Source organism: Schistocerca cancellata, chromosome 7, assembly GCF_023864275.1.
Source record: "Schistocerca cancellata isolate TAMUIC-IGC-003103 chromosome 7, iqSchCanc2.1, whole genome shotgun sequence".
Classification (NCBI taxonomy): domain Eukaryota; kingdom Metazoa; phylum Arthropoda; class Insecta; order Orthoptera; family Acrididae; genus Schistocerca; species Schistocerca cancellata.
In genome coordinates, this window is record NC_064632.1 from 453916258 (window position 1) to 453929123 (window position 12866).

Genomic DNA, 12866 nt, shown 5'->3' on the forward strand with positions numbered 1-12866 from the left:
TAACGCTCGCCCACATACCACTGTTGTCACCGAACATGCTCTACAGAGCGTCGATATGTTACCTCAGTCTGGTTGATAATCAGGTCTGTCTCCAATCGAACACTTAACGATAACTTATCCAGCGTCATCCACAAACAACCTACCAAGTGCGGCAGGCATGGAACTGCTCCCCACAAAGAAACATACGACACCTGTACAAAATAAGGCATGCACGATTGCTTATCTGTATTTAACGATCTTGGGGTTACACCGGTTATAAACGTACCAGTTATTCACATTTGCAATGGCTTATCTAGCGCTTACATTACCCTGTAATCTTGCAAAATCAATTACTTAATTATGTTACCTAGACAAATGTATCCCCGAAATTTCGTTACTCTACATTAATTACTTGTTGGTGTTGCGATTGTTTTCTCCGTCACACATTAATTACTTGTTGATATTGCGATTGTTTTCTCCGTCACTGTACACTGCGATTGTACTCAACGGAAGTAATGTGCCACAAAATCTCGTTCCAGCTATTTCTGGACTTTTCTTTCAGATTAATTATACTACATTTTGAGACCTGTAGATGCTGAAGTCGATCTTCTTCAATGAAAACGAAGGATATACATTAGAGTATAAGAAGCCACAATTTTTAACTTGTATCGAAGCCGTCCAGCACCGACTACACAAAACAAGAATTAATATTCGAGTGCTTATAGGTAATGTGGGTATACAAGTATCTTACTGCAGATTAAACATGAATGGGATCATGTTCAATTTGTTTCATTTATTTGTTTTTTCTGACAGTTTTAATACTGTTCAAAAATGTTCAAATGTGTGTAAAATCTTATGGGACTTAACTTCTAGGGTCATCAGTCCCTAAGCTTACACACTACTTAACCTAAATTATCCTAAGGATAAACACACACACACACACACACCCATGCCCGAGGGAGGACTGGAACTTCCGCCGGGACCAGCCGCATAGTCCATGACTGCAGCGCCTTGACCGCTCGGCTAATCCCGCGCGGTTATATACTGTACTCTATGAATCAGTAATGTATAAAGATATAGTCCTGTGTCTTCTTATTGTCAGTGTTTTCCAGATGGTCCTTTCTTTACCGATTCTACAGAGAATTTCTTCACGCGTTATCAATCGGATAAAACTGCAACTTCCTTCTACAGCACTGCCTCCTAGAGATGCTTCTATTTACTTTTGTTCCATTTATCCCACAGTCCATGTTTCACTACTGTACACCGTTATGCTCCAACCGTGCGTTATCAGAAGTTTCTTTCTGAAATAATTTAGGCGTATTTATGATACTAGTAGACTTTTTTTGGCCAGGAATATCATAGATGTCTATGCTAGCTCGCTTTTCATGTCTTGCATGCCTCGCCCTTCATGGGTTGTTTCCTGCCTACACTCATGCACATAAATTAAGTATAATGCTAATACATGGTGAAACAACGCTCTGGTTGGTGGTTTGCGGCCTTAAATCGCCTCAGGGAATGACCATACGGTGCATTTGACCTTCGGTGGCGCTGGCAGCAGTCCACATACATAGAGGTGTGTTGGTGCATGTCAGAGTACGGTGCAGCGAGTAAGGGTGCAGACGTTTTGAGACGTGCTAATGGTGACTCTGTTGAAAAATGGCTCTAAGAACACATATTGATGACGTTATGAGGGGTAGAACACCAGGGCGACTGGAGGCTGGTCAAACACAGCTGGTCGTAGCACAGGCCCTCCGTGTGCCACAAAGTGTGATCTCAAGATTATGGCAACGATTCCACCAGACAGGAAACGTGTCCAGGCGATACAGCACGGGATGTTAAAAGTGCAAAACACCACAATAAGACCGATATCTCACCATCAATTTCCGCGGACGGCCACCTTACCGTAGCCACTGGAACAGTTGTCTCCAGACACAGAGTCTACAGACGACTGAACAGACATGGTGTATTTGCTGAGAGACCTGCAAGCTGCATTCCACTGACCCCAGGTCACAGGAGAGCCAGTAAAGCCTGGTGTCAAAAACACAGTGCATGGTCATTGGAACAGTGGTCCCAAGTTATGTTTATGGACGAATCCAGGTATAGTCTGAACAGTGATTCTCTCTGGGTTTTCGTCTGGCGTGAACCAGGAACTAGATACCAACCCCTTTATGTGCTTTAAAGGGATCTGTATGGAGGTCGTGGTTTGATGGTGTGGGGTGGGATTATGACTGATGCACGTACACCTCTGCATGACTTTGACAGAGGAACTGTAACAGGTCAGATGTATCGGGACGTCATTTTGCACCAGTATGTCCGCCTTTTCAGGGGTGCAGTGGGTCCCACCTTCCTCCTAATGGATGATAACGCATGGCCCCACCGAGCTGCCATCGTGGATGAATACCTTGAAACAGAAGATATCGGGCAAATGGAGTGGCCCACCTGTTCTCCAGACCTAAACACCATCGAGCACGTCTGGGATGCTCTCGGTCAACGTATCGCTCGACTTCTTCGAACCCCTACGACACTTCAGGGGCTCCGACACTCACTGGTGCAAGAATGGGAGGCTTTACGCGTTGTGCGGCCTGTGTGCGTGGCGTGGTTATCATATCGCATATTGATGTCAGGGTACATGCGCAGAAAACAGTGGCGTTTTGTAGCGCATGGGTTTCGGGACGGTTTTCTTAAATTATCTCCAATGTCGTGGACTTGCAGATCTGTGTTGTGTGTGTTCCGCATGTGCCTATGCTATTATCGCCATTTTTGTGTAGTGCCACGTTGTGTGGCACCACATTCTGCAATTATGATTCATTTATGAGGATGAGTGTAGGTAACAGAATTTCTAAGCTTCATCTAATTCGTGATCACTAATTTCATTTCTGTTACTTCTCCTCATTATTTTCTTTTTTCTCGGATTGCTGTTAGTACGCATAATTATCTCGTTAGACTGTTTATCCCATTCGACGCTTTCTGTAGTCTTTATTTTTACTATGGATAGTAATGTCATCAGCTGCTCATACAGTTGATGTCCATTTACCTTGAATTTTAATTACACTTTTGAAACTTATTATTATTTCCGTTACACTTTCTTCGTTGTGTTGATTGATCTGCAGCGGAGAAACACTACATCTCGGTTCTGCAACATTTTTAATCAGAACATTTCGTTCTAGGCCCTCCTGCCTTCTTATTGTCACGTTGTCCTTGTACTTAAATTACCCGTCCTTCATAATGGCTTACTTCTAATTTTCTCATGATATGATACAACCTGCACCTCTTTACATAGCCAAACGCGTTTTCTACTTCGACAAATCTTATGAAGATTTATCTCTAAATTGTCGCATCCATTATCTATTTCCAACGCAGAATTTCCTCTGGGGACTTTACCTTCCTTAAACACGTACTGAAAGTCATTTAATAGGTCGTCAGCATTCTATTCTAAGCTTGTATACACTGTTATTGTCAGCAGCATCGATGCGTGGGTGTATGATATTTTTCAAGAAGGTTTGATCACATGTCTCCAACATCATAGATTGTACGCATCACTACGAACAGTCATTTGGTTTCCACATTCAGAAAACAGTTTAGAAATTTTTGAAGCTTATCATTTTCTCTTCTGCCTTATTTCATCTCAACGTTTCCAAAGCGCTGTTAAACTGTGACCCAAATACGGGTTCCGCTATGTCTTCTATGTCGAGCACTGTTTCTTCTATAACGTCACCAAACGTCCCTCGTAGTTGCCTTCAGTATTCCACCATTCGCTCTCTCCTCTCCACTTAACAGTGAAATTCCGATTACGCTCTTACTGATGTCATCTTTGCTTTTAATATCCCCCCTGCGGGTTCGGGGGTTAGAATAGGCCCGCGGTATTCCTGCCTGTCGTAAGAGGCGACTAAAAGGAGTCTCACATGTTTTGGCCTTATATGATGGTCCCCTCTCGGGTTTGACCTCCATCTTTCTAAATTATTCCGAAGAGCGAGCCAATTGGGGAAGGGCGCCTTACATGGTGCACTGTATCCGTCGTGCAATTAGACCTTTAGCCGGCTTTCACGTCGTTGCAATGGTGTCCCGCTCGTTTTCGATCTTTAGGGCGGGGATACGACCCTGGGTGCGATTACCACGCTGCCCTCTGCAGTGTTTCTTTTAACTGCGACGACGAACTTGGACAGTTTTGCACCTAAGATCCAGCACGGTAGCCAGTCCATTGTGGTGGGGCCGCCATGTACCCTCTTGGTTGTAGCCCCCTGACAACACAGGGATCGCTCTACTGATGCCTGCGCCGTTAACTCCCCACGTATGCCAAGGAGTAGATGCCTATCCTCCTGGGGTATCAGGACTCCCGGCAACGGCCATCCTGCCAGGTGGCCTTTGCTGTGGCTGGGTGGCGCCCGTGGGGAGGGCCCTTGGTCGGAGTAGGTGGCATCAGGGCGGATGACCCGCAATGAAGCGTAGTACATCATCTCTCGCTGGCGGCCAGCCGCCAGCAGTCTCTAAGCGTTCTCGGGCTCAATTTAATGCTCAGAAGTACGATCCGAAAACGTTCCCCTCCCTGGCCACGCCGTGGGAAGAGCGTAAGTCCCAGGATGGAGGTAACAGTTATTCGCCCCGATTCTTAGTTTGCACGAGAGCTGATGGGGAGTCTTTTCTCTCCACAAAGCCTCAGTTCTTCGTCGAGCATTTAGAGGACAAGTTTGGGGAGGTGGAGGGCTTGTCTAAAATGCGCTCTGGCTCAGTACTGATACAAACGGCATCCTCCGCCCAGTCACGCAGGTTACTTGCTTGTGACAAGTTGGGGGATGTTAACGTTACTATTACTCCACATAAGAGTTTAAATATGGTCCAGGGTGTTATTTTCCATAGGGACCTCCTTTTGCCGTCTGATGACGAGCTGCGCGCCAACTTAGAACGTAGAGGTGTTCATTTCGTCCGGCGCGTTCATCGGGGTCCGAGGGACAATCAGGTTGCTACCGGTGCCTTCATCTTGGCCTTCGAGGGTGATACGTTACCGGAAAAGGTCAAGGTGATGGTCTACCGATGTGACGTCAAGCCCTATATCCCTCCCCCGATGCGGTGCTTCAAGTGCTGGAAGTTCGGCCATATGTCTTCCCGCTGCACTTCCAGCCTCACATGTCGAGATTGCGGACGCCCATCTCATCCCGATACTCCATGTGCCCCGCCTCCCATCTGCGTCAACTGCGGGGAGCACCATTCACCTTGCTCGCCAGACTGCAGAGTATTCCAGAAAGAGCGCAAAATCATGGAATATAAGACCCTGGACCGACTGACTTATACTGAGGCCAAACGGAAATACGACCGATTACATCCAGTGCGAATGACAACTTCCTACGCCGCTGCTACAACACCTGTGCTAGCCCCATCAGTTTCGCGCGTTCCGGCCGGATCGACAAGTGGTACAACTCCTCCTGCCCCCTTGCCAGTGGGGGGCTCTACCCACCGGGTTGCTCCTGTGCCACCTACCTCAGGAGCAACACCATCCCCCCCATCGGGGACGTCGGTCCCCGCTTCTAAGCCGGAGAAGTGTCCAACTTCTTCGGCTTCTCACGCTCGCAAGGGGTCCCTTGGGTCCCTCCCTTCCCAGGTTTCCACCGGCGGGAAGGCTGACGATCGACAGTGGCGTAAGTGCCCACAATCTGCAGGTCGAATGGCTTCCCGATCCTCCTCAGTCCCGGAGACTGAATCGGTGAAGCCCTCCCAGCCAGTTAAACCCAAGGAGCAGCGTGAGAAATCAAAGAAGAGCAGCTCTAAGCCCAAGGAACGTGCGGTGGTAGCCACCCCGTCGCTACCTTCTAGCTTTGCGTCTGAGGACGAGGTGGAGATTCTGGCGTCCGCTGAGGACCTCGATCTCGCCGGTCCCTCAGACGCCGTGAATAGCAATAGCACTAGCACGGGTGCTCAATCGGAGGCAGCAGGTGACCCAGCGGCGTAATCTGCCGTCCCAGTCCCGGCACGCCTTTCTCAGCCATGGACAAAACCATCCTCCAGTGGAACTGCAGCGGTTTCTTCCACCATCTAGCTGAGCTCCGCCAACTTATCAGCCTTCACCCTTTCCTCTGCATTGCTCTGCAGGAAACTTGGTTTCCAGCAATGCGCACCCCCGCCCTCCGTGGCTATCGGGGTTATTATAAGAACCGAGCAGCTTATGAAAGGGTGTCTGGTGGCGTCTGCATCTATGTCCTTAACTCTCTTCACAGCGAGTCTGTCCCTCTACAAACAGCTTTAGAGGCTGTCGCTGTTAGGGTGTGGACGCCGCAGGCTCTTACCGTCTGCAGTCTTTACCTTCCACCGGAGGGTGATGTCGCGCAGCATGTCCTGGCTGCGCTGATAGCCCAATTGCCGCCACCTTTCTTATTACTGGGCGACTTTAACGCCCATAACCCTCTGTGGGGTGGGTCAGTGGCAACAGGTCGAGGCGCCACCGTTGAGCATTTATTGTCGCAGCTCGATCTCTCGATTTTGAATGATGGTGCCTCCACACACTTCAGTGTGGCGCATGGCACCTACTCCGCCATTGACCTTTCAATCTGTAGCCCTAGCCTCTTACCATCTGTCCACTGGAGTGTGCATGACGACCTGTGTGGTAGTGACCACTTTCCGATTTTTCTGTCACTACCACAGCGTCACTCTTCTGGGCGCCCTAGCAGATGGGCTATGAATAAGGCTGACTGGGACTTGTTCTCCTCCACTGCCGCTATTGAGCCTCTCTCAACTGATGCCATTGATGCGGTGGTTACATCGGTCACCGCCGGCATCGTCACTGCCGCCGAGTCTGCCATTCCCCGTTCTTCTGGGTCCCCTCGGCGGAGGGCTGTGCCTTGGTGGTCGCCTGAGATCGCTGAAGCGATTAAAGATCGCCGGCGGGCGCTCCAGAGTCACAAGCGACATCCCTCCATGGACCACCTAATCGCCTTCAAACGGCTGCGTGCGCGGGCCCGCCTCCTTATCCGCCAAGGCAAGAAGGAGTGCTGGGAGCGGTATGTGTCCACCATTGGACTCCATGTCACTCCATCGCAGGTCTGGGCCAAGATTCGACGGGTCTTCGGCTATCGGACCCCTGCCAGCGTCCCTGCGCTCTCACTGAATGAATGGAGCAGTTTGTACTGACTCCGACGTCATTGCAAACCGCTTAGCAGAGCATTTTGCTATGTGTTCCGCTTCTGCGAATTACCCCCAGGCCTTCCGCTCCATTAAAGAGCGGATGGAACGTCGGAGCCTTTCTTTTCGCACCAACGCTTCTGAACCCTACAACGCTCCATTCAGTGAGTGGGAATTTCAGAGTGCCCTTGCCGCTTGCCCTGATACCGCTCCCGGGCCAGATCGCATCCACTGTCAGATGCTGAAACACCTTTCAGTGGACTGCAAGCGACGCCTCCTCGACCTTTACAACCGTCTCTGGGTCGAGGGTGAGTTTCCGTCGCAATGGCGGGAAAGTATTGTCATCCCCATTTTGAAACCTAGAAAGAACCCTCTGGAGGTGGACAGCTACCGTCCCATTAGTCTCACCAACGTTCTTTGCAAGTTGCTTGAACGGATGGTGAACCGGCGCTTAAATTGGGTGCTGGAGTCTCGGGGCCTTCTGGCTCCGTCTCAGGGTGGGTTCCGTAAAGGCCGCTCCGCCACCGACAATCTGGTGAGCCTTGAGTCGGCCATCCGTACAGCCTTTGCCCGCCGTCAGCACCTGGTCGCTGTCTTTTTCGACATGCGGAAGGCGTACGATACGACATGGCGTCATAACATCCTTTCTACGCTTCATGGATGGGGTCTTCGGGGCCCTCTGCCGATCTTTATCGGAAATTTTCTGTCGTCTCGTACCTTCCGCGTGCAAGTCGCGGCCTCGTATAGTTCCTCCCTCGTCCAGGAGAACGGGGTACCCCAGGGCTCTGTCCTCAGTGTCTGCCTGTTTTTAATTGCAATAAACGGTCTCGCTGCGGCAGTAGGAAATTCTGTCTCCGCTTCCCTGTATGCTGACGTCTTCTGTCTTTACTATAGTTCTATTAGCATTGCAGCAGCTGAACGTCAGCTACAGGGCGCAATCCGCAAGGCGCAGTCTTGGGCTGTAGCGCGTGGTTTTCAGTTTTCGGCTGCCAAGACCCGCGTTATGCATTTCTGCCGGCGCCGAACGGTCCATCCTGAGCCGCGGCTTTATCTTGCCGACGAACTTCTTGCTGTGGTGGAGACCCACAGGTTTTTGGGTGTCCTTTTTGATGCCCGGTTGATTTGGCTGCCTCATATCCGGCAGCTTAAACAAGCGTGTTGGCGGCATCTCAACGCCCTGCGTTGTTTGAGCCACACTCGCTGGGGCGCCGACCGATCTACCCTGTTGCGGCTCTACCAGGCGTTAATCCAGTCTCGCCTGGATTATGGGTGCCTAGCTTATGGCTCAGCATCCCCATCTGCGTTGCAGGTGCTGGACCCAATTCTCCACAGCGGGATACGCCTTGCCACTGGCGCTTTCCGCACCAGCCCTGTGGACAGCGTCCTAGTGGAGGCAGGTGTACCTCCACTGCGGTTCCGACGCCAACGTTTGCTGGCCGCTTATGCTGCCCATGTTTTTAGCTTGCCCGGGCATCCAAATTATCGTGTCCTGTTCCCGCAGTCAGTCGTCCATCTGCCAGACCGTCGGCCCCGGTCGGGTTGTCCGATCGCCGTACGCATCAAGGAGCTTCTCTGCGGGCTTGGGTTTTTCCCAGTTCCACCTCCTTTCCGGGCGCCTCTGCGTACACCCCCGTGGTGTGTTCCTCGCCCTTGCCTTCGGCTCGACTTGGCACAGGGCTCGAAGGACTCGGTCCCTCCAGAGGCCTTCCGCCGCCGCTTTTATTCCATCCTGGCCACGGATCAGGGCTCTGGAATTGTTTACACCGACGGTTCGATGGTTGCTGGTCGTGTCGGGTATGCGCTAACTCTAGGGGACCATTCCGAACAACGGTCCTTGGCGGCTGGCTGCAGCGTTTACACTGCTGAGCTAGTCGCCATCTTTCGTGCCCTAGAGTATATCCGCTCCTGCTCAGGTGAGTCCTTCGTTATCTGTAGCGATTCCCTGAGCGGTTTACGAGCTCTCAACCAGTGTTTTCTTCGTTCTCGTCTGGTGATGGCTATCCATGAGTCCCTGCATACTCTTGCGCGTTGCGGCCGCTCTGTGGTCTTTGTGTGGACCCCCAGTCATGTCGGTATCCCGGGCAATGAACATGTTGACCGCCTGGCGAAAGAGGCCACGAGTAAACAGTCTCTGGACGTTGGCCTCCCAGAGACTGATTTGCGGGCAGTCCTCCGCCGAAAAGTTTTTGCGCTTTGGGGCGCTGAATGGCGCAATCGGATCATGCCCAATAAACTCCGTGCCATCAAGGAGACGACGACTGTGTGGCGATCATCCCTGCGAGCCAACCGCAGGGACTCTGTCGTCCTTTGTCGGCTCCGCATTGGCCACTCCCACCTGACACACAGTTATTTACTGCGCCGGGAGGACCCTCCTGCATGTCGCTGCGGGGCGGCTTTGACAGTGGCCCACATTTTGTTGCCCTGCCCCCTTTTAGCTGTGGTCAGGCAGACATTTGCGCTGCCTGATACGCTCCCTGCCCTCTTATGTGACGACCCTGGTATGGCTGACTTAGTTTTCCGTTTTATTCGGGCAGGGGGTTTTTATTATTTACTCTGAGTGTTTGTTCTGTTCTTTTGTGTTGATTCTGGCCATTGGCCTACGATTTTACGCTGAGTTTTTAATGTGTTCTCGGTGGTTGACTTTTCCTTTTTATCTCTATGGTCGGCCAACCACTGTCACACTCTGTGTGATTTTAATCTGTTTCGTCTGATCTCTGTAGGAGTATTTCTTGTCCTGTGTCGTCTGACGTCTTTCCTGTTGTTCGTTTTTTATTCTCTTTGGGTGGTTTTACTTTTTTTGGAAAAAGGGACCGATGACCGTCGCAGTCTGGTCCCTTTACTCCCCCCCAAACCAACCAACCTTTGCTTTTAATATCACAGAAGCTCTTCCTGTATGCTGAATTATTCAAATTCTTTACATTGTTCCTGTAGCAATTATACCTTAGCAATACTATTTATATCATTCCTAAGTGACTATATTAATTTATATCAGTTGTTGTTGTGGTCTTCAGTCCTGAGACTGGTTTGATGCAGCTCTCCATGCTACCCTATCCTGTGCAAGCTTCTTCATCTCCCAGTACCTACTGCAACCTTCATCCTTCTGAATCTGCTTGGTGTATTCATCTCTTGGTCTCCCTCTACAATTTTTACCCTCCATGCTGCCCTCCAATACTAAATTGGTGATCCCTTGATGCCTCAGAACATGTCCTACCAACCGATCCCTTCTTCTAATCAAGTTGTGCCACAAACTTCTCTTCACCCCAATCCTATTCAACACCTCCTCATTAGTTATGTGATCTACCCATCTAATCTTCAGCATTCTTCTGTAGCACCACATTTCGAAAGCTTCTATTCTCTTCTTGTCTAAACTATTTATCGTCCATGTTTCACTTCCATACATGGCTACACTCCATACTCTTATATCCTCCCTTCAAGACACTATCCATTCCGTTAAACTGCTCTTCCAAGTCTTTTGCTGTCTCTGACACAATTACAATGTCATCGGCGAACCTCAAATTTTTTATTTCTTCTCCATGGATTTTAATGCCTACTCCAATCTTTTCTTTCGTTTCCTTCACTGCATGTTCAATATACAGATTTAGTAACATGGGGGAGAGTCTACAAGCCTGTCTCACTCCCTTCCCAACCACTGCTTCCCTTTCATGCCCCTCAATTCTTATAACTGCCATTTGGTTTCTGTACAAATTGTAAATAGCCTTTCGCTCCCTATATTTTACCCCTGCCACCTTCAAAATTTGGAAGTGAGTATTCCAGTCAATATTGTAAAACGCTTTCTCTATGTCTACAAATGCTAGAAAGGTAGGTTTGCCTTTCCTTAATCTAGCTTCTATGATAAGCCGTAGGGTCAGTATTGCCTCACGTGTTCCAATATTTCTACGGAATCCAAACTGATCTTTTATTTATATCTATATTTTATATCTATCTTCCACTAAATATTTTGGGACATTTTTCTTTCGTTGACCAATTCAAATCTTTTTACTGCTGTTATCTTCCTTGTGTCTATGTTTCTCTGTCCTGCTGAGATTTCATTCTTTTGAATCGTCCATACCTCTTCAACTGAACATCCTACTGAGGTATTCATTGTCGCAGCATCTATTTCATTGAAGATCTTCAAACGAGTCTAATCTTTCCTCAGTACATCAAATAGCATTTCTTTCCGTGTCGATTCTTGTTTACAATTATTTTCACTTCAATGCACTCTTCATTATAACTACATTTTGACTCAGTCTATAACCGTTTCTCGTTACTCCTTACAATCCAATAACTGATTCCGGAATGTCTACCTGACTATGATGAAGTCCACCTGCAATCTTCCCGTGTATGTCCTCATCTTGTGATTCTTAGACAGAATATTCACTATTACTAGATGAAATTTATTGTAGGAGTTATTCACTCATTCTCCTCAGTCACTTCCGCTAGCAATCCCATATTATATGTTTCCGCTCTTCATTACCCTGCTATGACATTCTGATACCCCTTGGTTATTAGATTTTAGTATCCCCTTACATGCTGAATTAATCGTTCATTGGCAAATATTGCAAGTAATAGCTATGGAACATGGATTTAAAATAGCCTGAAAATTGATTAGCGCAAAATGGGTATTTATTAACACAATAATTTACGGAGAAACTATGGTACACGTTTGTAAAATACGGAAGAACATCACAGCAAAACACAATTGTGACATAAAGTTGATTAGGAGAAATGAGATTATTGAAATGAACGATAACATAGCATAAAGACTAGACTGGTCGCTTATAAAATATGATGCGTCAAAAAATGAATTACTCTGTTGCTAGTAATATGACGCGTTTGTACTTAGCAGTGTTCGCACCGATAGCTGAGTGTTCATCATGGCAGCTTGTCACGCCAAGGGGCAAGGGTTCGATTCCCGGCTGGGTCGGAGATTTTCTCCGTTCAGGACCTGGGTGTTGTGTTGTGCTCATTATCATTTCATTAACATCAGTGGAAGGCAACGGGAAACCACTCTTGAATGACTTCCCAAGACGCTCATGCGGTGGACCTCTCTGACGAAGCTCCACAATGACCAGACCTGCCGTAAGGCAGAACACTATGTTTGTAAGTACTTAGCAGTTACTTTATTGCTCGTAATGTGACGCGTTTCAGACTCTGCCAACGTTATACACTCCTGGAAATGGAAAAAAGAACACATTGACACCGGTGTGTCAGACCCACCATACTTGCTCCGGACACTGCGAGAGGGCTGTACAAGCAATGATCACACGCACGGCACAGCGGACACACCAGGAACCGCGGCGTTGGCCGTCGAATGGCGCTAGCTGCGCAGCATTTGTGCACCGCCGCCGTCAGTGTCAGCCAGTTTGCCGTGGCATACGGAGCTCCATCGCAGTCTTTAACGCTGGTAGCATGCCGCGACAGCGTGGACGTGAACCGTATGTGCATTTGACGGACTTTGAGCGAGGGCGTGTAGTGGGCATGCGGGAGGCCGGGTGGACGTACCGCCGAATTGCTCAACACGTGGGGCGTGAGGTCTCCACAGTACATCGATGTTGTCGCCAGTGGTCGGCGGAAGGTGCACGTGCCCGTCGACCTGGGACCGGACCGCAGCGACGCACGGATCCACGCCAAGACCGTAGGATCCTACGCAGTGCCGTAGGGGACCGCACCGCCACTTCCCAGCAAATTAGGGACACTGTTGCTCCTGGGGTATCGGCGAGGACCATTCGCAACCGTCTCCATGAAGCTGGGCTACGGTCCCGCACACCGTTAGGCCGTCT